This window comes from Macadamia integrifolia, unplaced genomic scaffold (assembly GCF_013358625.1).
Source record: "Macadamia integrifolia cultivar HAES 741 unplaced genomic scaffold, SCU_Mint_v3 scaffold3070, whole genome shotgun sequence".
NCBI lineage: Eukaryota > Viridiplantae > Streptophyta > Magnoliopsida > Proteales > Proteaceae > Macadamia > Macadamia integrifolia.
Genome location: NW_024869179.1, coordinates 25,931 through 32,546, shown reverse-complemented (window position 1 = coordinate 32,546; position 6,616 = coordinate 25,931). Strand labels below are relative to the sequence as shown.

The 6,616-nt window shown below is 40.3% G+C and overlaps 1 pseudogene; it reads left to right on the top strand.

Moving 5' to 3' along the window:
• Positions 1-2,084: 2,084 nt before the first annotated feature.
• On the top strand, positions 2,085-5,722 carry LOC122067702 (annotated as a pseudogene).
• Positions 5,723-6,616: the final 894 nt, after the last annotated feature.

The window sequence follows — 6,616 nt, the reverse complement described above, 5'->3', positions numbered from 1 at the left end:
TCAAATGAGCATGGGGAATTATAATAAGGGATCTCTTCACATCCTGAATCTATTAAATATGTTTTCATCTATAGTGATTTTGAGTCTCATAAATGGAAGGGCTCATGATTGGGATCAAGTCCAATGGTTTTACCAATAGTTAACCTTTAGTGAGTATATTCATCCGAAAAAAAAAAAAAAAACTTACTGAATAGGTTCTAGCAATCAAGCAACCGCTGAGCTAGCTGATTATAGATCATTCTCTCCCAATGGTCGAGCTGTTCGTAGATCACCTGATTTAAAATCAACCTGTAGTTGAACTGATCATAAAACACCGTTACACGTTAGCACATCCATTTTCTCTGTGGGGGCGCTCCTGCACCCAACCTGAAGCTTATTTTTCTATTTTTTTGGGGCCAAAGCAGAAGTCTTCTTTGTTGTTGAATTAATAATGCCCATGTGAGGAGGGGCCGGAAGGGTGAATAAACCCACATCGCTGAGAGAAGGCACAGGGAGAGGTAGAGGCTCCATATGAAACGAAAATAGGGACAATAAAGACAGCATACCTTTCTCATCCTTTTGGCCAAGAACAAATTTATAACTAACAACTTTAATCCCCTGGGCCCCATTGATATTATCAAACGGTTGTGGCCATTCAACCACTTCATTAATAAGCAGAACGAAGACAGAGTATATGATGTGTCTCTTTAGTCAGACTAGAGGGGAAGGAGTGGTGAAACTTGGGGAATGAGAACTACCCTAGAGTGATAGTTTTAAATACCTGGGGTCCATCTTTAACAAAGAAGGGGATATAGAGGATGATGTTGCCCACATAATTAAAATGGAATAGATGAAATGGAGAGATGTGTCAGAAGTACTATGTGACAAAAGAATGCCTATTAAACTTAAGGGAAAGTTCTACAAGACAGTGGTACTACCAGCTATGACATATGGAGCAGAGTGTTAGGCAGTTAAGAAGAGTGATTTGACCAAACTAAGTGTAGTTGAGATAAGAATGCTAAGAGGATTTTGTGGCAAGACGAGGAGATATAAAGTAAGGAATGATTGTATAAGAAATGAGTTGGAGGCTGCACCAATCCAGGACAAGCTCCGCGAGAACCAGTTGAGGTGGTATGATCATGTGCAACGGAGACATGTAGATGCTCTAGTAAGGAAGATTGAGCAGATTCATTTGGAGGGAATACAAAGAGGCAGGGGTAGGCCTAAAATGACTATTACTGAAGTGATGAGAAAATGCATGCATATGGTGAGGCTTGATTCTAGTATGACTATGGATAGAGTTTTGTGGAGGACAAGGAGCCGGGTAGTAGACCCCGTATAAGGGATGTTCATGTGGTGCATTTTTTTATTTCTGCCTTATATACTTTTCTTATTTCCTTTTCACCTTGTTTTTTCTTATTTTATTGCTTCTTGATTCTATTTTTCATATTGTATCCATGTAGCCGACCCCATTTAGATGAGATAAGATTATGTTTGTTGTTGTTGTTGTTGTCCGGTTAATAGAAATACAAAAATTCCAAATACACATCTATAGAGCCAATAAGTTTTGTTGAAATATGAATAAAATATATACTCTCTTCAATCCCATGAAGAAATTAGTATTTTTTTAATGAAAAAGAAGCTGATAGTGTTGACCAATTGTTTAATGATTGAAACCACATATTATTAGATAGACGCACATGGATTTCATATTTTTGGCCTGAGTGCATTGACTTCTAGTCTTTCAATTTTTTATATTTATTTTTGCATGCCACACACACGCATTGTGTATCTCTCTTTTCCTCGTGTGAAATGTTATCGTTGCTTCTTATGTATGATATTATTTTATCCCCTCTTTTTACATATGATTCTGTTTTATAGCAAGTTGTCATTGTGCTTTTCTTTGTTTAGATAAAAATCCCCTAATCGATGGACTTTAGATCCTCTCTAACATTGTACCCTCTAATTCCATCTCGCACCATCCATGAGGTATGAGGTGCAGTCCTATGTTAAGATGGGCTCATATATAAAGGTGGCATCAACCCTTACATTCTACCATATTTTTTTTAATTCATTTCCTCTTCTCCTTCCATGAGAGAAGAATGATGTTTTCCGGCCAAACCGTGTATGTTACTGGCGCAGGAGGTTTCATTGCTTCATGGCTTATCAAACTTCTCCTAGAAAGAGGTTACTTTGTCAAGGGAACAGTTCTAGACCCTAATAAGTTCTTCCGTAATATCTCTCTCTCTCACACACACACTCAAGAAGGTCCATTCTTGCTAGACCCACAAGTGGCCTTACATTCCTTAACAACTTATTCTATTTCTCAATATTACAGAGGATCCCAAGAATTCTCATTTGAGGGAGCCACCAGGGGCTAAGAAAAGATTAACTCTTTATAAAGCTGACATTCTTCATTATGAGAGCATTCTCCATGCAGTCAGAGGATGCAGTGGAGTCTTTCACGTAGCCTTTCCTGTTGTGAATGATTTGGTAAGTATTGATTCATCTAAATTAACTAGAAATTAACTCTTCTAGGCACTACATTATTTGGATGATTAAGACAAGTCTGATTATAATGAAATTTTTGAATTCAAGAAACGAGTAATGGAGGCAGCAGCTATCAAAGGAACCATGAATGTGATGAATGCCGCAGCAGAAGCTCAAGTTAAACGTGTGGTTTTCACGTCTTCAGTGGCAGTAATTCATATGGATCCTAATAGGAGTCCTGACAAGGTCGTTGACAGACTTGCTGGAGCGATCTCAACTATGTCAAGACCATTTCGGTAACTTAATTTCGAGGAGTCTGGTGAATCTTCAAATGAAAAAAATCAATATATAAACACTGTTTACTCTAATCATAAATGACTTAATTTACTATGCATATATTAATTGGTTTTAGACCGATTACTTAAACGATTTGATTCAATTTAAACCGTTTTAACTAAACAATGTCAATTTAAAAATTAAAATCAAACCAATTATTAAACCATTTCATAGTTTCTGTATAAACGCTTGATTTCAGTTTGATTTTGACACCCTCACATGGAGCAGGACCGGTAATCTTATGGGAAGACATTGGCAGAGCAGACAGCGTGGGAGATGGCGAAGAAAAGAAGGGTGGAACTGGTGACTGTGATCCCTTCCTTCACTATTGGTCAAATGCTTCAACCATATGTCAGTAATTCTGCACTTCACATTGTCAAGTTATTCAATGGGTGGCATAAGAAGTATGGCAATTATGTACAAGGTTATGTTCATGTCAGGGATGTAGCCTTGGCTCATATTCTTGTTTATGAGTCTCCTTCCGCAGCTGGCAGGTACCTCTGCCTTGGCACCGTGCTTCACCGGACTGAGATCGCTGCCATGCTTCTTCAGATGTTCCCTCACTACCCCCATTCCCACCAAGTAAGCTTCTTACCTCAACTTAAGTCAACTCAACTAAGCCTTGTCCAACCTGTCCCAACTTTAATTTGCGGATTTTGAATTTAGGAGAAAGTTTTCCTTCACCAGGAGGTTGGTTGGTTGGTGAGATTTATTGCTCCATCCTAGATTTTAGAATTTCACAAAAATACCCCCGTATCGCCTCGAGCTCCTAGATCCTCTATAGTGAATGAATTATCATTCATCGTGGGTATAGAGAAAATTGGTCCTTCAATTTTTCCAACATATGCTTGCATTTCTTTTTTCCCACCACTTCCCTTCCACAGTCATTTTAGGGCTTGGATCCTGTCCCCACATGGGACTAGGGGCGCAACACCATTCAAAGGTGTGGGATTTGTCCCCATTCGTTCATGGTTTCAAAAATTGGATTGGGATGAGCAAGATCTCCCGGATTGGATTGGCAACGATGAAGACTGATCCCGAATCTTGGCCAATTCAATACTGACCCACTGGCACAATCCAAGGGTCATGAGATAATAAAAAATCCAAAGTGAGATTGATATGAATCAGTATCAATCGACACTAATCTCCAGATTACGAACCTTACACCCATCTCCACATGGAGAGCTGATCTGGACTCATCATTTTATGCCTTCACCTTTGTTCTTTCAAGGACCGGATTGACCACCACCAATCTCCATACAATCCCTCTTGAGTGAACTCAGCAACAACTAGGCCTAACAGTAGTGGCGACATATTTGTCAACCTGGCTGGAGAATGAATCCTCTGCACCTACATTTTAGGTGCCAAACACCTGTCCCTTTTTCTTTTAGATATATCCACCCTTTTTTCATTTGTTCATTTGGTCAACATCTCTCTTCACTTCTAAATGATGGGAAGTGAGACAAGTGTTGACATCTAGGGCTGTCAACTGATCAGGCTTGGTTGGGCTATATCGGGCTTAACCAATTTCACCCCCTACAACATGATTGTTTGATTATTTAATCGGACTAACATTGAGCAGACATGGTATGGTTTATTATCGGTTAATTGGGCTCGAGCTTTAATCAGACTTCTTGTAATCGGGCTAAACTGGTTTTAGATGGGGCTACAAGACTATTTTAACTCTAAATAGGGCATTCCTAAAATTAGTCTCTAAACAAGGCGGCAAGGGCATAACAGTAAAATGGACTTTAAATAGACCTAAATTAAAAGTTCTTAGAATGTCCTATTACATTAGGGGCATCAAATTATCACTTTCTATTTAAAATTGAGGGAAATAGTATATGGTTTGGGCGTTGGGGTAGAATAGAAATTTCAAGAAGCCATTAAAGGTTCAAACTGGGTCAGGCTTAAAATCCAAACTATATATGTTCTATTTGTAAAACTGAAGTTGTTTCTGCTTAAAAAAATTTTGATGGGTTGATCTATTGATGATCAGGTGCTCCGATGAAGTGAATCCAAGAGTGAAACCATACAAGTGCTCCAACCAGAGGCTCATGGATCTGGGCCTTAAGATCACACCTGTGAAGGAAAGCCTCTACGAGACTGTGATGAGCTTGCAAGAGAGAGGTCAACTTGCTGCCTCAACCCAACAACTCCCCTCACGTATTTGATCCTCAATCTTAGTTCTCCAAGCTTGCACTTTCCTTTAAAAACCCTATCTGAAGGTGCAGGCACAAGATCCATGCCATCGATCATGAAACTTTCTTTCAAAAATAAATATAGAATTAAACGTGAAGACTTTAATGAGATTGACTATGTTATTTAATTTAATGACCTAAATGAAACTTTCATGAATTTCATTCAGTGGGAAAATTCCTATTCTCTCGTCTCTGGGGGTTTGGGATTTATTTTCATGGGTGGGGATGGTGTATGATGATGTGAGATGTTTCTTTTCAGGTGCTGCTTTCCCAATGTCGATGGTTTGCAATTAGATGTTGGCCAGAAAGAGTGCTCCAAGTAAAATTTTGTCAGGAACATTACTGACACAATCTACTCTCTAACTTTGAACGTAGTTTTGGAGTGGAGAGAAATGGGAGAGACGATTTGTGCTCGGGAAGACCTTGTGATCAACTCTGAAGAATCTGCTGGGCGGCCACCTGATAGAGGGAAACAGAAACTGATTACTGATTTCTGGAGCAGTAATAATGAGCGAGATAGGGCTTTTGGTGAGGAGCCTGCTGGTTTGGATCCAGATGCTAATGCACCCCTGCAGAATGTTGAAGATGGAGGTCCTTCTGCCCCTCTTCTTCCAAAGAAATCCTACGCCAAGGCTGTTGGCAATGTCTTCCCTAAAGTGAATGACCTTCCAGATCCAATTCACGCAGGGAACTCAACTAAGGTGATCATCCCTTAGGACACTTATGAGGACCGGCTAGGGAGATACCGATTTGCTTTGATTGGCAGAATCAATTTCAGATTTGTATCTTTGGATGACATTCAAAGGGAGGCTCGTGAGTCATGGAATCTAAAGGGCAATGTGAAGATGGTGCTCATGGGCAAAGACTTCATAATTTTTCAATTAGATACCGAAGGAGATATGGCAACGATGTGGAGGAGAAGTCCTATGAAGATTGGAAGACAGTTTGTGAGGTTTCAAAGATGGCACCCTGATTTCAGTATCCATGAGAAACCAGTCAATAAAGCTCTTGTCTGGGTGCTTTTTCCTGACTTGCCTTTGGAGTACTGGCATGAGAAAGTGTTGTTGATCATGGCGAAGGCTGCGGTCGCCCTATCGCACTTGATCAACGAATGAAGAAAATCATGTACGGTAATTATGCTCTTGTTTTCGTTGAGATGGAAATGGAGGGCCTAAGGTCAGATGAGATCCAGGTTGAACGCAAACAACCCGAGACTGAAAACCTATTCTGGTTCAAGCAAAAATTATTTTACGAGGATTCCATGGGGAACTGAGGTTTTTGCAAGAAGGTTGGGCACACCATTGGCGACTGCAAAGCCAAGAAGATAGCAGATGCCAGGTCTAATAGCCAAAAAGATGGCGGAATCCCCAGAGCGGTTTATGTGGATGAAGCTCCAAGGGGATCGATGGTGCTTGAGACTAATCCTCCTTCTCGAAGAGTGCAACGCTCTGATGGTGCAGCGTCCTCTCATGGTGGCGGCTCGGCCTTACATAGTGGTGCTGCTTCTTGCCAGGGAGGAGGAACATTGCAGAGAGAATATTCCAGTTTTGGAATCTGAGTCAGTTGAGGAAACTGAAAATTCCCTAGAGTCCTCAATGCCTCAATCAAGG